We start from the raw sequence: 10800 nt of genomic DNA on the forward strand, positions 1-10800 counted from the left end.
GAAGGAAGGAAGGAAGGAAGGAAGGAAGGAAGGAAGGAAGGAAGGAAAAAATGGAAGGAGGGAGAGAAAGGAAGGGGAAGAAGGAAGAAAAGGAAGGATTGAGGAAGGGAGGGAGAAGAGAAGGAAGGAAGGAAAGGAGGGAGGGAGAAAGGAAGGGAGGGAAAGAAGGAAGGGAGGGAGGAAGGAAAGAATGGAAGGATGGAGGAAGGGAGGGAGGAGGAAAGAAGGAAGAAAGAAGCAAAGAATGGAAGGAGGAAGAAAGAAAAGTAGGAAGGAGGCATTAAGGAAGAGAGAGGAGGGATGGAGGAAAGAAAGATGGAAAAGAGGAAGGAAGGAAGGAAAGAATGGAAGGAAGAAGGGAAGAATGGGGAGAAGGAAGAAAAGAAGGAAGGAGGGGTATAGGAAGGGAAGGAGGAGGAAAGGAAGGGAGAAAGGAAGGAAGAAAGAAAGGAAGGAAGGAAAGAGTTATTAAATATCTTTTATATGCTGGGAACTGTGCTAGATACTTTAGCAATATTATCTTATTTCACCCTCACAACAATCCTGGGGAATAGGTGCCATTATTTTTATCATTTTATAGATGAAAAACTGAGGCAGACAGAGGTGCTTTGCCCAGGGTCACACAGTAAGTGAATATTTGAGGCTGGGATTGAATTCAGGTCTTCCTGACTCCAGGCCCAATATCTGTGCTCTGTGGCAACCCTTAGCAGCCTCTAAGCAGAACTGTCAGATCCACTTACATTCCTGATGTGGCATTTGTGAGAAACTGGAGCATTTGAGGAGTCCCCAGAGTGTGAGATATGTCTGGAGAAGAAGTGGCAGGATGGCTATGGGTTATAATTGTACTGAGTCTAAAGTAAGATTGACTCTGTAGGCCAGAGCCCAGAACTATCTCCAGGGTGTTGGGGGCTTCTGGGATCCTACAGTGATATACTAGAGAGAACACTATCTTTGGAGTCAGGAAAGTCAGGTTTGAATAGAATACTAGCTGGGATCCTGGGAGTGTGACCTTGAGTAAGTCCATTTTTCTTGCCTGTGCCTCAATTCCCCCAGCTACAGTATAAGAAGAAGAATAAGGATATTTGCAAGCACAGAAGTAACACTTGCCAAATTTTAACATGACCCAAAGCTAGGAGAGAATCAGGATCCAAGAGTATCCTTAAAGGTTAGAATGTTATATCAATACTAATGAATGACATGGCAACAATTAGTCAAAGGGAAAAGAAGTTTGTGAAACAATGGTACAAACACAAGTTAAATTATCCCATATACCAAGGCTGGGACACATCTGAGCTACTAAAGTGTGTGTTAGATCTGAGCTATTAAGCTTAAAATTATATTCCTTTCCACAGCCTAAATAGTTTAGTAAAAAGGTACTTGGGCTAGTCAGCTGCCTGTTACTAGACATATCTGTCTTTCTTCTTACATCTTGAACCCTGCATATTGAACTTCCCTGTTAGATTTGTGTCTCTCAGATTACAGGCCAATTCACCTACAGTTGGCAGCAAACAGTGGATACCAGTCTATACTCACCCATCATCCCTGGAATGTGAGCTATGGGTCCCTCGGGACCCACTGAGACAGGGACAGCTCTACTTCCTTTTTCAGCCTGAAGAGACTACAGAAGTTGAGACCTTGTCCCTCCTCCCAGATGATTTTGGGTCCCAACTTTTTGAGGGGAGAATGATGGAATCCTAATGAAGTTGCCCCCAGCCCCAATATTCAAACCTCCATTTGGCCAAGCAGCCTCCCTCCCCTGCCTGGCCCTTTTCCCAGTACCTCCTCCCACCCAGCCCATTCTACACTCAGATGATTCCTTCACTAAATGAAAAAGGGTGAGGACTGGTTGGGCTGGTGGACCTTCCGAACAGGAGAATTTTTGTTCCAGAAGTGGAGGGGAGGGAGTTGGGTCTATCAAATCATTCATTTGGGAGCCAGAAAAAATGAGCTTACTCCTGAGAGACAGGTACTTCATTCCCCAACTAGGTAACATTCTGTTAAGTATTGTCACAAGGTGCTAGTGGTAGTTAAGAAGATTCTGAATGAACTCCTTCCCCAGTTTGGTCTTCTGATTGGGTTGGGCTCTGATAATGGGCCAGGTTTTGTGCCTATGGACCAAAGAGCTCAGGCCAGGTGGAATGAACCCTGAAGGAGTTCCTCACCAAATTAGTGCTAGAAACAAAGAAAAACTGGGTCAGGCTTCTTTCTCTTGCCCTACTCAGAATCAGGTAAATGCCCCCCCAACCAAATTGGGATTTCCCCCTTTGAAATTATATATGGGTGACCTCCACCCATCCTCCCAGTGATTAGGGAAGAATTATGAGCTGAGGTTACTAATTCTTACTTAATTAAGTTCCTTCAGGGATTGCAAATGGTTCAAGATGCCTTGCCTACAGCACCCACCACAATCAAAGTGAACCCCATCCCTGCCTGGCTCCACCACTCTGGCATGAAATTAGCTGCCCCTGACAAATGGAAGGTGGACCCAGGACCAGATTTTCTCAAGTGAAGATTTTCCCATGTTTCCCCATAATGTTATTGTGCCCTTTCTCCATGTCAAACCCCCATGCTCCTAAGGGTAAAAACAGCTGGATTATTAGAAAGGGGGACCAAATACTCTGGATATTCCAGGCAGAAGAGGGCTCATGGATGAGTCCGCCCTCTGCCCTGGTTTCTCCACTGGTACATTGCTATTGTCACTTTCCACTCTGCGTCAATGGCCTAAGCTTCCCAGCCCCCCTATTATGTTGGTCTAGCCCTTCCCGAGGAAGTCTCCTAAGCATCCAGTTTTACTGCTTCTTGGCCTGGCCCCCACTATAGGCCTTTGTTTGTTTTCCCACTTCTCAATCCCACATTCAAGCAGGTATCATCCCCTGCATGAGTTGCTTTCTGCCCATTATGACAATGTCTCCATCACCCCACTACCAGACACCAATTATGAATCAAGGGTTCAACTGTGAGTCAAGGGAATTGACTCTCAACAAAAAGAAGTGTGGATTGTAGTAACCCCTCATTTTGTGAACATCCCCCATCTCTCCCCATCATAGGAGAGCTGCCTAGGAAACCTGCCCAAACCCAACAAAGCCCAGGCAGCAAACCTGCCCAAGCCTGCTACCTGAAGTCCATAGGGTTCCCCCAACCCCTCCCCCTTCTGTTAAGTTCTCAAAATAGATTTGGGAACTTTCCAGTTGAGCAACAAACTGACCACTGGGCAACAATCATTAAGCAATGCTATCCTTTGGCTTCTGTATTTTCCCTGCTTGCTCCCCTTTGTAACATTTATGTTGTGGCTTTTGTCTATAAAACCCCAAGATGTATATGCTCAGGGCTGCCTGATTTTTGGATACATGAGCCCTGGCAGTCCCCAGGTTAATTATACTCCACACATATATTCCATTTAAATGATTAATGGTCTCACTCACTGTCATTCACGCTACAACAATTATCTCTTAAGAGGGAAAAGATGTTCCAAGTTATATTTGAAAGATTGACTCCCCACCAAATGCCAGTTACACAAATAACATCACAATAGTGAATAGCAAATAAACCTATTTAAACAACCCAATTACAAAAAGAAATCAGAGAAATTATACAGATTTGGCTATATACAGAGAGAATGAGCTCTCCCATGGGGAATGAATTATCTCAGTTCAACCAAGAGACAGAGAGAGCCCCACTCATTTTCATGGGAAAATTCCTTGAAGTTTCAAGTGTGGCATGCTGGCTCCCCTACAGTTAGGTTTCTTCCCAATGGATTTCTCTCCCTCCAAAGAGCTCTCCCTGAAGAGAGCCTGTAATGCCAAGCAAAGGCAACTTCCCAAGGTTCAAAATACCAGCATAGCTGCTCTCTGATTTATTCAGTGACAAATTAAGAAAAGAGAAAATAAAAATACAGCATAATTCAAAATACAGCTTTCACCAAGTGCAATTCAATAATTTCCCAGTACTACTCCACCCCTGGACATTACATTCATTTAGTCAATCACAAAGTCCCTCTTCTCAAATGGAGATTAGTTTCCAATCATAAACAAAGTACATTCATTTGGTCAGTCACAGAGCACAAAAGAGTGCTCAAAATTCCACCCCTGGATCACAACTGAAAAGGTCATCTACCCCAGAGTTACAACAAGCTTAAACACAGTATTTAATACCCAAAGAGGTCTTTTCTTCATCTTGACCTGAGGCAAGTTCTCAGCAATCTTTGTTCCTGGGGAGACAAAGCTTAGCAAGGCCACAATATAACATTGCCAGTGTCCTCATTAATTCATTCTCTGTCTGTAGAACAATCCTAGGTCCCCTGAAAACATTAGCAAAACCCTCTTCCAGGACTTCTGTAAACATACAACAAGAAAATCCTTTTTCAGGGCTTCTGAACCAACAGCAAGGTTCCAGAACCTCTGCAACAACAGCACTGTCCTTCACCAATGGACGAATCTGGCAAAACAACATCAAAACAGACAGACAAATTACAGGCATCACAGCCATGTCTCCTCAGTCCTTGGCAGCTCTGGGTGGCAACTCTCAAAAGTCCTGGGCAGCTCTAACCGGCCCTCAGCAATCCTCTCTGTCTCTCTGCCTCCACGATACTGCTTCCAAAAAATTCTTCTGCCTCTCTTCCTCTGCTTGTGCCTCTCTAAATCCACTGTCACCAGCTCCTCCCAGTTTAGCCCTCTCTTTTCATGTCAACAAGTCCATCCCACAAGTGGGATTCACAAGCTCTGGGTTTTAACACAATTAATCCAAAAACCAAGCCAATACAGGGGGATCTTTAAATTCTGTTTCTATTACAAAGCCAGAAGTAAGAAAAAAAAAAGCTCCACCTTTCAAGTTCTGCCTACTTCACCCCTATGCATGGAAAGTTGAGTAATCATTCTCTCCACTAATAAGGACAGTCTATTGCAAATGCCTAGGCTTGAGCCCCAAGTTATAGGCATTTTTCTTCTTGCTGCAGAATTTCTTCATCTTTTGTTTGTTGATACAAAAATGTGATTTGAAAATTATTTGAGGGGCTGCTAGATGGCACAGTGAATAGAGCACCAGCCCTGGAGTCAGGAGGACCCGAGTTGAAATCCAGCCTCAGACACTTAACACTTACTAGCCACGTGACCTTGGGCAGGTCACTTAACCCCAATTGCCCTTCCAAAAAGCAAAAAAAAAAATTATTTGAGTCAGAGAAATTCTCTGTGTAGCTGTGGGAACTCTATTAAACCAAAACTGTTTTGAAAGCACAATGCTTGTAAAATAATAAATGTGCTCCCAACAGACTTTTTAGCTAAAATATGAAGTATATGTTGTTTCCTTCCTCATTAGGTCCATCATGGGGAGGGGGGGGCGGCTCAGTTACTGGTTAAATGGCGTAAGTTCCTGCCAACTCTGAGATTCTGAAAATCTTTGATTCTGTGACCTATTTGAACTAAGATGAATTTATCTAAATATTACTTTAGATTTAAAAAAAACATTAGAATATTCACAGAAGCACTCTTCCTGGTAGTAAAACACTGGAAACAAAGTGGGTAGTCATTGGTTGAAGAATGGCTGAATAAATTGTGGAATGTTAACATAATTGAATATTATTGCACCAGAAATAAGCAGTATGAAGAATTCAGAGAAATATGAAGACTGGTATGGAGTTATACAGAGCAAGGAAAACAGAACAAAGAGAACACAATGACTATAATAATGCAGAAAATAACACTGAAAGACATGTCCCCTCTTAGGAGACTACAGGTGTAGGATGTTGCCTATACAGTCAGATATGGCTGCTTTGTCCTTAAGTTTCAACTGTTTTTCTTGTTTCAAGGGAGCAATTTAACTATTTCTTTAAAGCAACTGTCTAATCTCTTTTTTTCTTTGACTCCCTTTCTTCGTGTGTGTGTGTGTGTGTGTGTGTGTGTGTGTGTGTGTGTGCAGCAGACAAATATTTATCAATCACTTTCTATGTGTTAGGCACTGTGCTTAGTCAGCATATATGCTTGTTATATGTGTGTACATGTATGTGCACACATGTAACTTCTTATAGAAATAATATAGTATAGAACAGCAGAAGTAGCAAAATGGCCTATTGATAAGATCACTAGAATTGGAGTCAGAGGTCCTACCTAGGCTTGAATTCTAGTCCTGCCAGTTCCATCCCATGTTACCTATGTCAACCACTGATGACTCCACTTTCCTCATCTGTAAAATTACTGTATCAGACTAGATGTCATCTAAGTTCCTTTTCAGGTCTAAATCTGTGATCCTATAATACTGAGTATAAATGGTGTGCATCACACACATGTGAAAAAACAATAGTGGAGAGGACTAATACCCTAGGTGCTTCAAGAAGAAGTTGGAATGGCACTTGGGTAAAAGAAGTCCAGAACAGTGGCTTGGACCCAAAGTACTTCATCAGATAAAGTGAATCTGTTTTCCATCTAACCTCTCCACAAAAAATCTTCCATGTGTCTGCTTGTTTTATGATCTGGTTGATTTATGATAATAAATATTGCTGAACTAAGCTATCTCTGTGGAAATAATTGTCAAGGAATCTTGTGTGATCTTAACTTATGCACAGAAGACAGCTTGGTGGAAGAGAGCTTTTTTTTTTTTGCTTTTTGGAAGGGCAATTAGGGTTAAGTGACTTGCCCAAGGTCACACAGCTAGTAAGTATGTCAAAGGTCCGAGGCCGAATTTGAACTCAGGTCCTCCTGACTCCAGGACCAGTGCTCCATTCATTGTACCACCTAGCTGCCCCTTAGAGTAACCATCTTTTATCCCTCATTCTCTCTATCAGAATGGACCATCCCCTTCTCCAGTCCTATATCTCTTCAATGATATCTTTTAGGCCACTTTTGGTATATGATTCATTATTAGTAATATGCTACAGTATATTTAGTGCTAATTTTTTTATTGCCAATATCAACAAAAACAAACATTTCGCTGTACAATGAAAAAGAAACAGGCATATGTAAGAAAGTATACAAATCTGTTACATACAAATTTCAAAAGAAATATATTTGTTAAGTTTAATGAGGTCGTAACAAAATCGCTTTAGCTCTTTCCTCTTTTGCATATTTTTAAAAAATTTTCTGAAGAGCACTTTAAAAAGTCTCATTGATGCTTTTTTCATATCTTTTACTATGCTTTAACTTACCTTTGTATCTTGACCCATGCTGAGTAAATACCTTATCTTGTGACAAATATGTGCAGTCAAGCAAAACAGATGAATACTATGGCCACATCTAAGACTGAACCTTTTCTGTATCTCAGATTGATTACACTTTTGCCCCAAAGTGGGAAGTAGGTTTCATTATCAGTCTTTGGTAATTTCTGAGATCCTTCAAAGTTGTTTCTCCTCACATTATCATTGTGTTCTATGTGTCCATTTTTCTTTTGGTTCTGTTTATTTCATACAACTCTTTCTGTGGTTGCCTGAGTCCATCATATTCACCATATTTCTTATGATGCAATGATATTCTATTACAGTTATATGCCATAATTTATTCAGGCCTTCTCCAAATGATAGGCATCCTTTTAGTTTCCATTTCTTTGCTATAACAAGAAAATGCTGCTATCCATATTCTTATACATATGAGTCTTTTTACTGTAAGTATGATTTAGTGACTTTGGGGAAAGAGTTTCAACATGGTTAAACCAATTCGTAACTCTACCAACAATATATTAACAACAGCTAACATCTGTAAAGCGTGTTAAGGTTTACAATTATTATCTCATTTGATCCTCTCAACAACTGTGAGAGGAAAATTCTATTAACTATCCTCATATTACAGACGAGGAAACCAAGGCAGGCAGAATAAATGATTTGCCCAGGTCATACAAGTGTCCAAGACTAAATTTGAACTCATTTCTTCCTGACTCCAGGTCCAGTGTTCTATCCACAGTACCACCTACCTGTCTGTCTTCCCCCAGCAATAGCTATTTCCCTCTTTTGTCATTTCTTTTCAATCAAATGGATAGGAGGTAGAACCTCCCAGTTATTTTCATTTGAATTTCTATCAATATTGGAAAGCAGTAGCATATTTATATGATTTCTTCATTGGAAAATTGCATGTTTATATCTTTTGGCCACTTATCTATTGGGGGAATGGTTCTCATTCTTCTACATTTGTATCAATTCTTTATGTGGTTTGGGTATCATACTTTTATCAGAGAAATTTGCTGTAAATATTTACCCTATTGTTTCCTTTCTAATTGTGTATATTTTGCTTTGACAGATGTTTTTCAGTTTTATGCAATCAAAATTGCTATTTTACCTTTTATGGTCATGCCTATACCTTGTTTAGGTGAGAATTCTCCCTCTAGCCATGGTTATGAAAAGTATTTTCTTCCTCCCCCCATTCTTCTAAGATATTACCTTATTCTTCTTAGGTCGAGCATCCATTTGGAGTTTGCTGTGGCATATGGTATAAGATATTGCTTCAAACCTAATTTCTTCCAGGATGCTTTCCAGTTTTCCCAACTAGTTGATTTCCTTGGATTTATAAAACATTATGCTACTACTCAGCTACTTCTGAGTTGTTTACCCAATCTGTTCGTTGATCAAGGTTCCTACTTTTTTTTTTGGAGGGGGGAAGGCAAGGCAATTGGGGTTAAGTGACTTGCCCAAGGTCACACAGCTAGTAAGTGAGTTGAGTGTCTGAGATCAAATTTAAACAGGTCCTCCTGACTCCAGGGCTGGCACTCTATTCACTGAGCCACCTAGCTGATGCAAGGTTCCTACTTTTTAAACAATACCAAATAGTTTTTATTATTCCAGTTTATAATGTAGTTTGAGATCTAGTATTACTAGATCCTCTTCTTTTTTCTCTTTATAAATTATTTCCCTTGGGATTCTTGACCTTTTATTCCTCCAAATGAACTTTATTATTATTTTGTTTAGTACTAAAAATAATCCCTTGATAGTTTGATTGGAATGGCACTAAATCTGTAAATTGATTTAAGTAGAATTATGAGTTATATTAGCATGGTCCAACCATGAACAATTACTATCTTTCCAATTAATTGAGTGTAAGAGCCCCTAAAACACATTCATGTTTTCCCTTATTAACACATTATACAGAATATATCTAGATATTCCCTGCTCATTTCTAATCCATCATGGAGGCTTGGTAAACTGCTTCTGGCCGTGAGTGATGGAGAAGCTGGCACTTCATGAGGACAAAAAGTCTTCTGGTACACAGAGAAACTGGAAAGACTGGTAACTCATGAGTTGCTAAGCAAGAACTGAGTGTTCTTCCAAGGTTCAAATAAATACAGGGTCTCTCCTTTTCTTCCCTGGCAGCTTTTAAGCAAGGAACACTACTTTGAGCCATATGATATCAGAATGAAGCTGGTTGCTTTTCTCCCCACATCTGGATGCCTTGGATTCCTAAATATATGGTGCCTCTATTTCTTATGTGTTTATTTTTTTTTTTTACTGATCTTAAGTGAATGAATATTGTGAGATGGAAAAGTCCAAGTGACTGATGAGCTTAGCAGATTCACTGGAGCCATCAGAAATCCCACTGGCAACCAGAGTCAACAGCAAATTTTGCCAGTGATTTGCCAGTGACAACAGAGGAAGCATCTGCTGAGACAGGTAGAAAGACAATCCCTCAAAGAAGGTAGAAGCTTCAGAGATTGAGAGTCCTTTTGATAAAGCAAAATGCTGTCTAGGGACTCTAAAAAGGTACCAATTCTCCCTAGCAGAGGGGCAAACCTATGGATGATTTCATAAGAATTCTGCTAAGGAAGAAAAAAAACCTCCTGGGCCTAGAGGCAGGAGGTAACCCTAGGCCACAAATGTTTATACACACATCTCACCTCTATGGCTCTTTAAGGGGGTACACATCTTTCTCCCACAAACTCTTTTTTGTCTTTTCTTTTTTTTGCTCTTTGGAGGGCAATTGGGGTTAAGTTACTTGTCCAAGGTCACATGGCTAGTTTTTTGTGTGTTAAGTGTCTGAGGCTGGATTTCAACTCGGGTCCTCCTGACTGCAGGGCCAGTGCTAGCCACCTCCTGTGCCACCTAGCCACCCCCCACAAACTCTTTGTGTATTTCTGTGAGAGTATATCCCAGACTTTGGCTGAAATCTTTTATACCAATTACTCTGAGTAGTTGAGTACATTCTCCCCAGGGACCTTGTATGTGGATGCTCTTGGGTTAGGGAAAATGTATTATAACTATACTGTTCTTGCTATACTTTATCAGCAAATACTCTCTTCCTGATGCTAATAAAATTCTACTATTTTACTGACAAGGAGGAACACACTGGATGAGGGCTCATGGGTCACTGTGCTAGGAACTCCAGCCCCTTAGGGTTTAAGATGCCTACACCATGTTCTAGCAAAGATATCTAACAAGCATCTGGTAGTGCAGTACTGGAGTTCCATAGAGAAATGAAAGCTGAATATATAGATTTGGGAGCCATCTTGCTACAGCTGATAATTGAACCCATGGAAGCCAACGAGAAAGAAAGAAGGGATGGGGCAGCTAGGTGGTACAGTGAATAGAGGACTGGTCCTGGAGTCAGGAGAACCTGAGTTCAAATCTAACCTCAGAACACTTAAAATTTACTGTGTGACCTTGGGCAAGTCACTTTACCCTAATTGTCCTGCCTTTCCCCCACAAAAAAAGGAAGGAAGGAAGGAAAAGAAAGAAAGAAAGAAAGAAAGAAAGAAAGAAAGAAAGAAAGAAAGAAAGAAAGAAAGAAAGAAAGAAAGAAAGAAAGAAAGAAAGAAAGAAAGAAAGAGAGAGGAGGGAGGGAGGGAGGAAGAAGGAAGGAAGGAAGGAAGGAAGGAAGGAAGGAAGGAAGGAAGGAA

The 10800-nt window shown here is 40.7% G+C and overlaps 1 protein-coding gene across 3 annotated transcripts in view; it reads right to left on the bottom strand.

Moving 5' to 3' along the window:
* Positions 1 to 10800, bottom strand: part of CYP27A1 (cytochrome P450 family 27 subfamily A member 1) — a 41237-nt gene that overhangs the window by 13859 nt on the left and 16578 nt on the right. The gene's annotated exons all lie outside the window — the stretch shown is intronic.

The sequence above is a fragment of the Petaurus breviceps genome, unplaced genomic scaffold, assembly GCF_028583685.1.
Source record: "Petaurus breviceps papuanus isolate PSGF00001 unplaced genomic scaffold, PetGlider_PUasm1.0 90903, whole genome shotgun sequence".
Classification (NCBI taxonomy): Eukaryota; Metazoa; Chordata; class Mammalia; order Diprotodontia; family Petauridae; genus Petaurus; species Petaurus breviceps.